Source organism: Podarcis gaigeae, assembly GCF_964106915.1.
Source record: "Podarcis gaigeae genome assembly, chromosome: 16".
NCBI lineage: Eukaryota > Metazoa > Chordata > Lepidosauria > Squamata > Lacertidae > Podarcis > Podarcis gaigeae.
Genome location: NC_139693.1, coordinates 34,782,527 through 34,796,466, shown reverse-complemented (window position 1 = coordinate 34,796,466; position 13,940 = coordinate 34,782,527). Strand labels below are relative to the sequence as shown.

Genomic DNA, 13,940 nt, shown 5'->3' with positions numbered 1-13,940 from the left:
ATATGAAACATTATGTGTGTGTGTGTGTGTGTGTGTGTGTTTTAAAACATTTTGCTATTGAATATTGGTTTACATTGTATGGCTCTTATTGAAATTTGGTTGGTCCTTCCACAGCCCCAAGTTCAAGGTCTGTTTGCAGGGGTGGAAACATGTAAAATAAATAAATTAAGGGGAAAAAAATAAAGCAAACAAATAAATTGTGGCACTTTAAAAGACTAAGAAATTTATTGTGACGTAATAGATAGTCTTTGCTGTTTTGCAGGAAGAGACTGACACACCCCCCCCCCGCCCCTGGAAATAAATATAAAAGAATATACAGAATATTTGCTCCCAAGGTTCAGTTTATCTAGGAAAAATAATGTTAGGCTTCTGCCAGATGAACAAATTACTGAGAGATAATAGGCATACATTGTGTTTGTGACTTTTGAATGCTTTCCCACATGGAAAGGAACCCACCTTGAATGAAGAAAGCTAGCACACCAGGGTGAAGGCTCTATTCAACCTTGATGCACTGTTCCTACAAACAGTGAGCTTTTTTACTCAGGGGATGATTCAGAACTGCAATTCCCAATCTACCACCTGAGTTGGCCCAGTTCATAATTCTACCTCCTCCTGCTGCTTAATGCGACATGAATTTTCGCAGTGGAGATGTGATTCTTCCCATGTTGGCGGTAGGCTTGACCTAATCTCATGAGGTTGATGTTGAGTGGCATTGTTAGATGAGAAGACCTCTGGTTCAACAAGGAAAATAATTGGCCACACCGACTCCAAGGGTTAGTAGGTTATGCAAGAGCCCGAGATGAAATATTTCAACATTGTGCAACCAAGACAACTGGGAATCCAACTCCCGGTGTTGCTTGCCAAAGACCTTGAAGCTGATTGGACTCATTAAGGAGGACGACAGTTACAATTAACAGGGAAAGCTGCAAGCGTGAGTAGAAAGATTTCCCCTCCCCACCAGGGACCATAAAGTACTGGTTTTGCATTTGACTTTCTCGCTGTGCGTGTTTCTCTCCACAGACAGTTCCAGCCCAGTGCATCTCCACTGCCAATGTTTGCATAGTTCCCCAAATTTGTTTTACTCAGGGGGTGGTATTGTGTTTTTTATTATCATTGCAAAAACACAGCCCCCACAGTAATGAATCTTCCATCCCTTCTTTAACACACTGGCCATAATACTATAAACATGGATTTACAGCAGGCATAGGCAAACTCAGCCCTCCAGATGTTTTGGGACTACAACTCCCATCATCCCTAGCTAACAGGACCAGTGGTCAGGGATGATGGGAGTTGTAGTCCCAAAAACATCTGGAGGGCTGAGTTTGCCTATGCCTGATTCACAGCCATGAGCCACAGGGCTGGCTCTATTATTAGGCAGAGTGAGATGGGTGTCTCAGGTTGCTGAGACAGGGAGTGGCAGCAAAGCACTTTAGGACAGAGTTGTATGTGCCATAAACCTCCGCTGGCCTGGTGTTTTCAGCTGCAGTGGAGGATGCTGTTTAGGGTGCTAAATGGTGAGGAATGATGGGAGTTGTACTCCAGCAACATCTAGAGGGCCACAGGTTCCCCATCTCTGATTGAGAAGATCGCTAAAGGTGCTTCCTCAGTGGCTGGAACATATTGCTGAAGCGAGTGGTGGCTGGCCTAGTAGATACATCTACCAGGCACTGGGGCAAAGGTTATCAGGATTCTGCTGTGTGTATATGGGTAGAGAGTGCCTGAAATCCCAGCTAGCAGGCCAGTGTGCCAGTCTATAAGTCAGTTTGAGGTCACGAGGTTCCCAATTCAGGTCACTGAGTGTTTGCGCGTGCGCGCGCGCACACACACACACACACACACACATGTACATTGCCTGGAAGCTGGTCTGATGTGCTTCAAGATGTGTACTCATAGCAAATTAAGCAGTGGTGCAATAAATATGCTATGCCCGTGACTTGAGCCCTGCACTCAGGAAAGCAGGAGTGGGGACATTTTTTCCTGCCGAGGCCAGTGGTGACTGGTGAGACGCAATGAGCGGAAGCCAACAGGAGGTGGCGCCAGAGCCAGTGACAAGGTAGAGTCAACTAATTCTAGCTTTGACCCCATCTTCCTCCCTGCCATGCCCTCCAAGGGCAACTGGGACTAATGCGGATGGAGCTGGCAGGCTGTGTCACCCCCTGGTAAAGGTAAAGGTAAAGGTAAAGAGATCCCTGACCATTAGGTCCAGGTGTGCCCGACTCTGGGGTTGCGGTGCTCATCTCGCTGTATTGGCCGAGAGAGCCAGCATACAGCTTCTGGGACATGTGGCCAGCATGACTAAGCCGCTTCTGGCGAACCAGAGCAGTGCACAGAAACGCCGTTTACCTTCCCGCCGGAGCAGGACCTATTTATCTACTTGCACTTTGATGTGCTTTCAAACTGCTAGGTTGGCAGGAGCAGGGACCGAGCAACGGGAGCTCACTCCGTTGTGGGGATTCAAACGCCGACCTTCTGATCGGCAAGTCCTGGGCTCTGTGGTTTAACCCACAGTGCCACCCGCGTCCCTGTCACCCCCTGGACTGGTTGTAAATAAGTAAGTTGCTGCTGGCAAAGAACAGCCTGAGCTTGGAGGGGCAATGCACAGTCCTAATGGCCCAACCTCCAGTTGCTTACTGGTCAAGGGCCATTTTTAGGCATCTCTTGGGAGTGATGGAAACCTATGGCTGCAATTTAACTGTTTTTAATATTGAATTTAAATTGTTGCAACGTGCCCTGGGACCTGATAGTGAAGGGCAGGTAATAAATTTAATAAATCAGCAATAAAGGGTCAGAGCAAAAAGTTGGCATGGCCACCCCTTCTCTTCCCACCTCCCCCTGCTTTCTGTCCCCACTAAGCAATCTACACAGGGAGGAAGAGATTGCTCTTGCAAGAGATCTGAACTGATTGCTTGCAGAAAGTTTTGCATGGCTCCTCCCAGTGGTGGGTCTTGGGGTCTCAGATTTCAGTGGCATTGTGGGCAAAGCCAATGTTTGGTGCCCCCCCCGCCTCTCTCACTCCATTCTAAATAATAGTTGTGGCACCCCCTGTGGCTCCCTTGATACTCTGCAGGTGAACTGGTTAAGGTAAAGCTAAAGGGACCCCCGACTATTAGGTCCAGTCGTGGCCGACTCTGGGGTTGCGGCGCTCATCTCGCTTTATTGGCCGAGGGAGCCGGCGTATAGCTGGTCATGTGGCCAGCATGACTAAGCCGCTTCTGGCGAACCAGAGCAGTGTACGGAAATGCCGTTTACCTTCCCGCTGGAGCAGTACCTATTTATCTACTTGCACTTTGAGGTGCTTTCGAACTGCTAGGTTGGCAGGAGCAGGGACAGAGCAACGGGAGCTCACCCTGTAGCGGGGATTCGAACTGCCGACCTTCTGATCTGCAAGCCCTAGGCTCTGTGGTTTAACCCACAGAGCCACCTGCATGAACTGGTTGCATTCCCCTAAATCTGCCTCGGCTCTCTCTTCCATAATTCCAGCCATTTTAGCTTCCCCTCCCTGCGCTCCTCCTGGGCTTCTCTCCACCTGCGTGAAATTAGGCTGGGGGCCACATGATATTAGGAGAGGGCCTTATGCATTCAAGCTGCCTGTCCCTACACTAACCACAACCAAACACACTCACTGCCTCATAACAAGCTCAGCCTCGCTTTCCCCCTCTTCCCTCCACGCCTCGTGCAAGGCATGCTCAGTCACACAGTCAAGAAACCACAGAGAGAAAACCGCTCAGGATCCTGTGACGGATTTGTGAGTCGGTTAACCGCAGTTTTCAACTCCAGCCAGATTGAAGATATTAATACTTGAGATACTTTTTTTTATTGCGCCTGAGGAACGTAAGGAATGGAAAACTCAAAACAGGGCAAGCATTTCTTCATTGCTAGCTTGCTTTTACAGACTCTCCTCTCTTTGGCCCAGAACTCTAGGTTAAACTACCCACTTACTCGACATTTCTTTCTTTCTTCAATGTCTTTCCAAGAAATTTTCCTAAAGGGTTTGAGCTCGTCTCACAGTGTTGGAGCAGAAGAGATCTATTTACCGTATTTTTCACTCTATAAGACGCACCAGACCACAAGACGCACCTACTTTTTGAAGGAGGAAAACAAGAAAAAAATAAATTCTGAATCTCAGAAGCCAGAACAGCAAGAGGGATTGCTGCGCAGTGAAAGCAGCAATCCCTCTTGCTGTTCTGGCTTCTGGAATAGCTACACAGCCTGCATTCGCTCCATAAGACACACACACATTTCCCCTTACTTTTTAGGAGGGAAAAAGTGAGTCCTATAGAGCAAAAAATATGGTACTTATCGCAATTTACTATTCACTATTTACTCTTACTTCTCAAAAAGGTCATTTGGGAGGGACACTGCTATAACTGTGACTAATAAATATACAGAAATATTTATTCTTCATTCAGCACATGGGCTAATTTATTTGTTAAAAGAATAATAATCTGTTTGCCATTTTGCATTGCTGCCTGCCAGGATTCGCTATCTGAAGAGAAATATAAAGAATGCCCAGCTTCTCCATCAAGAGGCATGCTCCATGTGATGTCTATCATGTAGTTTAGCCTTGATCACTAGCCTCCCCCCCCCCACACAATTGCCAGAATATGGGCCTCAATTAGGATTGAGACTATAATAGAGACCTAAGGTTAAACACTCCTTACCGCTTATGCTAGAGTTCTGATCCTGTTCAGGACTCCTATGCTAGCAATTTGTGAAAGAAAACACATGCTTCAAGGGCAGAACGACACAGTCAACATGTGCACAGAATGCACAAACCCAATCATTACCCTGGCTAGAAGAAACTCTTGTCTGAAATCTTGAAGAGCTGCTGCCAGTCAGTGCAGACAATAATAAACTAGACAGTCCAAGGCTCTGACTCAGCGTAAGACAGTTTCTTGTGTTTCAAAACATAGAGAGGCATCTTGTACCAGGCTCAGGCAATTTGTCTGTCTAGCCCAGTATTGTTTGACTGGAAGTGGTTCTCTGGCAGGGGCATTTGCGTGTCGAGACCCCGAAGCCACCCCCCTCATTGAGAAATAACACACACAAGTACACAGATATTAGGTTAATGTTGGGCAAATTTTGGCCACAACTTTATTGATTACAGAATGTGAGTGGTATTGGCTTAGGCATTGAATGGACCCGACTATATCTGACCTCTGCCCGATGCGCAGGGAGTCCAGTAAGGGTAAACCACCAGAAGGGGGAGCCCCGTCGATGCGTACCAACTCAAGATCCCCCTGGTGTTCCCGTCGGGGTTGTGTTATGGCCCTAGCCCCGCCCTGGGCTTCGGACAAGATCAACACCCCCGGATTCCTTTAACGGAATACCCTTAAGCTTGGAGGGGCAGGTGATGGCCACACCTCACCTCCCCCATCACAAGGTCAAACAATGGCTAGCTGCAACCCTAACAAAGTTGTGATGATTGCTACGAGGTAGGCGAAAACCAAATGGCCTGTGCCAGTTTGCCAAGTGGAAAAATTCCTACCAGGCCCCTCAACGGCAACCAACCAAGGTCCATAGCAAGGCCAATGACTAAAACCTGCAAATAGGGAGGGAGGGTGATTGAGGAAGCAAGCCAAAGAGGAAGTCCTCCAGCTTGTGCCTCTGCTTAAATGGTCCTGGCCACGCCCCCCGGCCAGCAGATTGGCTGGCTGGTCACTGACGTGGCCAGGATCCCCCAGGCAACAGGGGACTAAGTCCCCCACCCTCGGAGGAGAGTGGGTGGCCACACGGTCCACCGCAACTCCTCCGCATGGGGAAGTGGAGCAGATTTCACATCAGGTGTTACCTGTGGGGTTTTTTAACTGGAAATTCTGAAGATTGCACCTAGGACAATCTGCATGCAAGGCATGTGCTCTGCCACTGAGCTATGGGCCGTGAAGTGAGGACTTCCCTCACTGGGGATTGTGTGCCTGACTCTCCAAACCTCCCACACCACCCACTGCAAGGGCCAGCTCCTGGAGTTCAGCTTGAGTCCTCTCCTCTGCTGCTTCTCTGCCATGGCTTCTGGCAGAGACACTAAGCGAACCTCCTCCTCAGGCCCCTCCTCCTCTATTTAAAGGCCGCATGACCAGCCACACCAGGACCTCAGGAAGTATCTGCAACAACCCTGTTGCCTGTGCAACAGCACAAAGCCATGGAACAATAGAAGCATCCGCAATAAGGAACACATAGAAACAATGTCAAAACATTGTTAAAAATTCATATCCAATACATAAGGTAAAGGTGAAGGGACCCCTGACCATTAGGTCCAGTCATGCCCGACTCTGGGGTTGCGGCGCTCATCTCGCTTTATTGGCTGAGGGAACCGGCATACAGCTTCCGGGTCATGTGGCCGGCATGACTAAGCCGCTTCTGGCGAACCAGAGCAGCACACAGAAACGCCTGTGCTTTCGAACTGCTAGGTTGGCAGGAGCAGGGACCGAGCAACGGGAGCTCACCCTGTCGCGGGGATTCAAACTGCCAACCTTCTGATCGGCAAGTCCTAGGCTCTGTGGTTTAACCCACAGTGCCACCTGCATCCCATCCAATACATAGAGTGGGATAAAAGGCTTGTTGAAAACGGAAGGTCTTCAACAGGCAATGGAAAGACAATAGAGGTGGCACCTGCCTAATTTATTTATTGAATTTTTACCCCAACTTTCATCACATCCTCACTGACTCCCCACAACACCTCTGAGAGGTAGGTTAGGTTGAGAGGCAGTGTCTGGCCCATGGTCACCCAGTGAGGTTTATGGCTGTGTGGGCATTTGAACCCTGGCCTCCCAAGTCCTACTAGCTACAACACCAAGAGGGAGGTCCAAAGGGTACCTGAGGCCCAATTCTTACATCATACAGAGGGCATCTCCTAATGAGATGGTATCTGCGGGGTGCATTCTCCTGCAGAGCACAATCTTTTATATACAGTGGTACCTCAGGTTAAGTACTTAATTCGTTCTGGAGGTCTGTTCTTAACCTGAAACTGTTCTTAACCTGAAGCACCACTTTAGCTAATGGGGCCTCCTGCTGCCGCTGTGCCGCCGGAGCCCAATTTCTGTTCTTATCCTGAAGCAAAGTTCTTAACCTGAAGCACTATTTCTGGGTTAGCGGAGTGTGTAACCTGAAGCTTATGTAACCTGAAGCATATGTAACCTGAGGTACCACTGTATTCTGATCTTGAGTTATAGAGAGCTTTGCACAGCTGTACTGGCAACTTGAACGTAGCTTGGGAGCTAGCTAATACCCAGTGGTTGGGTGCAAGGGACAGCTCTGAGAGATCAGCTGAACGAGAAAGTCACAGGTTGAGCTACTCCCTGAGAGCTCTTGAGCCCCTGAGCTCAAAATAGGACACGTGGTCTTGAAGAGTGCGTGGAACACCCAAGTCTCCCTGGCTTTTGCACCTGCGGCCAGAACATTTTTAGTGCTTTCCAACAATCGCAAGTCTTGAAGAATGGCTATTATAAAATAAAATAAAGTCTCCAAGTCCCTGTACCAGATACCAGATTCTACAGATAGTACATAGAATTCGGTACATGCCGAACTGGAGAGGGCAAAGTGTTCTGACAATAAATCAAAGGAACATTTACAACTCAGTGCAATTAATTTTTTTTAAAAAAAATCCCTAGCCTTAACTATTTATCTATAAATAAAGAACAGTGGTTTCCTGCTGCTTTCAGAGCTTCCCCACCTTCTAAATAAGGCAAAATCCAAGTTAAAGCACACACCTCAACTTTAACTCCACAGCTCAGTCACTTAACGTAATAGGTGTTAAAAGCATTGAAGGCTGTGTAATAAATTATTGACCATGGTGCACATCCCCCCCTCTGCCCCAAAGAGCTTTGCCTGAATTAATAGCTTTGAGGCTATCTTGAAAGATGAGGGGTAAATACCTTAAATCGTGTGTGTGTGTGTGTGTGTGTGTGTGTGTGTGCATGCCTTGTTGTTTTTTGAAAGGTCTATCAGCTGGTGATAGCTGCAGAAAAATAGCTCTGGGGTGGTGATGTTAGAAATGGCTGTGTCTGTCTGCAGCTGCCCCGTGTGGCAAATCTTTGAACTGTAGGTGCCTTTTTTTTTCTTTATTCCCCCCACCAAAAAAAAAACCACTAGGTGTGCCCTATGGGCCGGTGTGCCCTATAGAGCGAAAAATATGGTACTTGCAGAACTGCATTGCAAAATTTGGAATAGTGCAAATTCTGAAGAACGGTTCTTTCAGTCCCCCCCCCTTTTTTTTGACAATATGAATTAGGAATCCATCTGTCAAAAATGGGCCTTGCGGGTGGGTGAGCCAATTCTCCGTTCATTCTTCATGCAGAAAAAGGTTCCCTCCCGCTCTGTTTTATCTAGTCTTTCCCTTAGAATCCCAATATTGGTGTTTGTAAACTTCACTGAGAGTCTTTTATTGGCTGAAGAGTGAGATTAAAACAAGCTTTAATCAAACAAATTCCCACTGTCTCTGACCATGCTGATATATGGTACTCTTGGCTGGATGGTTCTGCTTAACAGATCATGCAGTAATCATGCGGGAATGTAACTCACTTCCACGCTGATTTGATTAGGCAGAGTACAGAATCCATGGCAATGACCTATTGGGATTCTTTCCATCTGTATGTTTAGAGAAGCCCCACCTACACATTCTAGCAGTACGTTGACTCACCAGCCCTTTATTGTTCTTTCTGTGCTTTGCACAGACCTAAGAATAAACTAGAATGTTTCAGAGCTGGTGGCTGAGCAGTTCGGCAAGGTTTCCAGCTCAACCTGCAAGGAAAAACAAATAGCTCAGGCAGAAGAGCCAGGCTAGAGACAATAGTTATACAATGCCATCAGGGACCTTCCCCCCCCCCCTCCAAGTCATCTGATCCCACCGGACTTAAGGCTGCAGTAAATCTCCCAGCCATCAGCCAAGCTGTGCTATGTTGTTGTTTAGTCATTTAGTCGTGTCTGACTCTTCGTGACCCCATGGACCGCCAGGCACTCCTGTCTTCCACTGCCTTCCGCAGTTTGGTCAAACTCATGCTGGTAGCTTCGAGAACACTATCCAACCATCTTGTCCTCTGTCGTCCCCTTCTCCTTGTGCCCTCGATCTTTCCCAACATCAGGGTCTTTTCCAGGGAGTCTTTTCTTCTCATGAGGTGGCCAAAGTATTGGAGCCTAAGCTTCAGGATCTGTCCTTCCAGTGAGCACTCAGGGCTGATTTCCTTAAGAATGGACAGGTTTGATCTTTTTGCAGTCCATGGGACTCTCAAGAGTCTCCTCCAGCACCATAATTCAAAAGCATCAATTCTTTGGCAATCAGCCTTCTTTATGGTCCCCTTCATGGATCACTGCCTTGCCGTGGCGAAGGGGCTTGAATAACTCAGAGAAGCTATGAGCTATGCTGTGCAGGGCCACCCAAGATGGACAGGTCATAGTGGAGAGTTTTGACCAAATGTGATCCACCTGGAACAGGAACCGGCAAGCCACTCCAGTATCCCTGCCAAGAAAACTCCATGGACAAAGACAACAAGCTGTGCTATAGAGCAGCAGAAATCAGGCCAGCAATTCCTTCATGGCTATTGTGGTACAGAATGCAAAGTGTCTGGGCCCCACCAGTAGAATATCCAGTTTCAGACCACGCAGACCTCATTTTCTGTTTCCTCACTTCCTGTTTCAATTTGTGAGCAGGGCCATGGAACAAAGATGGGGAGTCAGTCACCTTCACAACTCTGTGTAGCAATTTCCATGGCACTGTTAAGACAGTTAACAAGCATTGTCAATTGGAAACCAGAAGCATCTGTCACACTGCACCAGAACTGGGACCCCTTGGTGGTCAGCAGCCTGAAGAACTCATTGAGAACACCAGGTGTATTGTGGTGGTCTTGTGCTTCCTGGTCCTGTTAGCCAGTGTGGTGTAGTGGTTAGAGTGTCAGACTAAGACTAAGGAGATCGTCAACAATGTTTAGGCAATACAATGACCATATACATACGTAATAGACAATCTTTATAGAATTCCTTCAAACAATAACAAATTCAAAATGAAATCTTAGTCTCAAAGTCTCTGAAAATCTTTAAATGAAGTGAGGTACCAAACTTTGTATGATGAAAGATAAGCTGTGGAGCTTAGTGTATTCAGCAAATATAATGTCCAGCACTGGCAGGTTTTATAATGATGTTAGGATCGTGTGAAAGAGCTTTCAAACAATCGCGTTGTGACTTGGACAAATTGTCCTTAATTTGGGGACCCTTCTTTTCTAATTTTTCCAAATCTCGTAATACCAATTGATGAAATAAAGAAATAGATGGATTCGTATTAGCTGGAAAAATGATGATTTTGGTCTGAATTGGCGCATAACCGGGTTATTGGTTCCAAACATATCACTTAGTTTTATATTTCTTATTAGTTTAAATAGGTCAACCCTGGTCCGAAAAGTGTTATATAATGGTTTTGGAACAAAGCCCAGTCCCAATTATAAAGTTTGCAATTCATTGGTAGAAAACGTATGCAAGGAATTATTAATTCTTGGAAGGGCAGTTGTTCCCGAACAAGGAGGAAATTCTAATTGTTAATAACATTGTTGATGTTATTTTTTGCAACACAGGGGTTTGTTTGGATACTTATTGTTGTACTAAGACTGAGGAGATGCAGGTTCAAATCCCCACGCAGCTGCAAAGCTCGTGGACTCAAAGTCTCAGTCTAGTCTATCTCACAGTCTTGACCAAAAACTGGACATTTTTATCCACTCCAAAGTTCTGGGTTGGTGACAACATATTCCGGTCAAAAGATTCGAAACTGAGAGTTAAAATGGAACATATGGAAGATCTCAGCACCTTCTTAGCATATTGGCCGGCTCAGCAAGTAGTAGGGTTCATTGGAGCTCATCGTTTTATTTTTGGAAAGCATAACAATGCTGGAAGAATTTACAGCCATGTGGCACTCAGATCCTGTGCTGGCATTGGTCCTGCTAGCCAAGTGATAAATTGGCATCAAGCAAGGCTGAAATTATTTGCATCTTTATCACTTGGCTATGATGCCCCTATCACACCCTGGATGCCTTAGAGAATAGGCTCGCTTGAAATGAATTCATCATGTTTGCTAAAAAGTGAAGAATGACAGCAAGGATTGGGGATGAGCAGCAATTAAACAAATAGCAAAGAGTTGCCCTGAGATGATCAACGAAGTGGCATGTTTTCCCTGCCCTGCATGCCGGCCAATTTCTTCCCTTTGTCAACACATTAATTGGGGCTCTGCAGATGTAATCACAAGAAGAATGAGCAGCAGTTCTGTTTCAAAAATGAAAGTGCCCTGTGCAGGGTCAAACCTAATTTTGTGTTCATTTTTATGAGTATCCAATATTCCCTGCCTCCAATGAGTTCTGGCACTCATGAATGCAGTTTTGTTTCTGTTCTTTATCATTTTCCTCACCCTTTTCATTTGCCCTCACCTTCTCCTGCCTCATCTGCCGTCACTGCCATTTACAATGCCCCCCCCTGTGCTCACTTACTCAGGGGGCGGATTCCACTGAGCAGAGGAAGATTTACTGCTCAGTGAACGCAGCCAGGATTGAACTGTCAATCTGACTGATTGCAATTATTCCAAGTATTCCAAGTATTCTTTTGCTGATGATGCCACGCTGCTCCAGCTGAAATTATGATGTGTACATCCATGAACATCACAAAAGTTATCACAGCCAGTCAGATTTAGTGGCAAAGGAGGTTACAGGTAAAAAAGCCATGAGAAGCAGCAACTGGCAGGGTCAAATAGTATCAAAAACAACAAAAATATCCAGTAAACTGAGTACTTTCTTAGGGTAAATCTTTAGTAAACAAAATACTTTCTTTAGAATGGAGCATGAAAGATGGGGTGTGGGGGCCGAATTTTGGTGTTGCACAGGGCACCGCTGAAATTTGAGTTCCCAAGATCAGCCACTGACTTCAGTCTGGCTTTGAACTACGTAGGTCTGGGTTAAACATGTCTGTGAACTGCCTGGAGATCTTGTGATGAAGGGCAGTATATAAATTTAATAAATAAATAAAATAAAAAATAAATTTCATCCCAGTGGAATCCCAGAGGTTTGGGCAGGGGTAAAACCATCCTGAAAGCCAGGGCTTAGCCGCACTTACATTTCCTTTGTGATTTCAAGGCATGGCTCATACTTTAAAGCCCCATGTCTGAGCACTCTTTTTCGTTGTTGTTGTTCCAAAGCTTTCCCTGCAAAACTCACTCTTTAATGCTGACTCAGAGCAAATGGCAATCCGTAGAAAACCCGAATAGCTGTTTGCTCCAATTCAGCTTTAAAGAATAGGTTCTCATGGGGAAAGTTCCAGGGAGAGAACAGGTGTCATGAACACACCAGCTCTAAGTGTAATCTCGCAGACGGCTGCCGAATGCAGTCAGGAACAGGGGGGCTGGACTTTCACGCTGACACAGGAGAGCCTGCAGCTGCCAGCGTTGACTCCCCCTGACCTTGGACGGCTGGCTGATAAGGGAGGAACGGTGAGCAGGCTGGAACACAGCAAAAGCTCCCCGGAAGCCCAGACAGGCGCAGAAAGCCACAGAGACAGCTTTCCGGAACAGGAAGGGGCTGCAGCTGACCAAATAAGTCCGAAGTGTAGGTGTATAGGAAGGCTGCTAGACAGGAAGCAAAATAAGAAACGTAAAGGTCGAAGGTTCAATCTCTTCTGTTGATACAGGAAGAACTCCTCAGAAGGATCAACTGAGTGATGGGGGCCGGAGGCTTGCTAGAGCCGACCGGAGATAATTGCTTGGGGGTTTTTTTTTGCAATAAATCCTCCTTTTTAATTACGTATACTTACTGTGTTATCAAGCCAGGAACCTGGGCTCCTAACAACAGGGCAAAAGGTAAGTATGGTTAAGCTTTCAGTGAAGAGGAGACAGACATGGAAGGAACAGAGAAATTATTTAGCTTAAAATTATAAAGTGATCCAAGAATCCTGCTCCTCCTCCTTCCCCAAAAAAGAAAAGAAAAAAGAAAAAAGCTAGGAAGTACTGCTGCTACCACACACTTCCAAATCTTGCAAGGCTATTCTCCAGCCAAGAAATATGAACAAATTGCATCAAAGTAGAATTAAAAATACAGTATATCAGGAGAAATTTCTTTGCGAAATGGTGTACGTTAGGCAAAATTAAAAACAAACATGTACAGTTGTACCTTGAAAGTTAAACGGATTCCGTTTTGGAAGTTGGTTCAACTTCCAAAAACATTCAAAAACCAAAGCACGGCATCTGATTGGCTGCAGGAAGCTCCTGCAGCCAATTGGAAGCCGCGGAAGCCTCGTTGGACGTTCGGCTTCCAAAAATAGTCCGCAAACCGGAACAGTCACTTCCGGGTTTGTGACATTTGGGAGCCAAAATGTCCAGGAACTAAGCTGTTCGATTTCCAAGGTACAACTGTATAGTGGGCGAAATCTGATGTAAAATGCTGGTGCTTGTTCATTCTCAAAACAGTATTTGCAAACTGATGTTGAAATGTGAAGAACAGAACCTTTGAGAGGAAAAATAAGAAACCGAGAGAAGCAGAAATTAACAGATTTGCCCATCACCGCCATTACACCTACCTCTTGACTTTGTCTTAACATGCGCAAATTTCTGCTTTCAAGCGCATGGGGGATGGAGAGACAGAGACAGGAAAGTAAAGTAAAGCAAAACAAAGTAAAGTAAAGGAGGAGTGTGGGCAGATGCAGTTGCACATACCTGAAAGCTTGGTTACAGCTGGGGAATGAAGATTAGGAGGATAAACAAGGACCCCATGCAGGGAAAAGCTGGGTTTTGAGGAAGGCTTCTGTAGGAAGGAAGATTAAAGTGGGACCGTGCACAGAAACGCCAAATTGCCTGACATAAATGCTATAAGTCCTACAGTGTAGGTCTACTCCACCTTTGCTGGCTTGCCCCCTGCTGCCTTGAGAAAGCCTTTCTTACTCCTTTCCTTGCAGCTCAGCGGGAGATTCCTTTCAAGCCAAAAGGT

At 46.2% G+C, this 13,940-nt stretch overlaps 1 protein-coding gene across 2 annotated transcripts in view; it reads left to right on the top strand.

Annotated features, from left to right (window-relative positions):
• Window positions 1-13,940, top strand: part of ADGRD1 (adhesion G protein-coupled receptor D1) — a 276,194-nt gene that overhangs the window by 135,623 nt on the left and 126,631 nt on the right. The gene's annotated exons all lie outside the window — the stretch shown is intronic.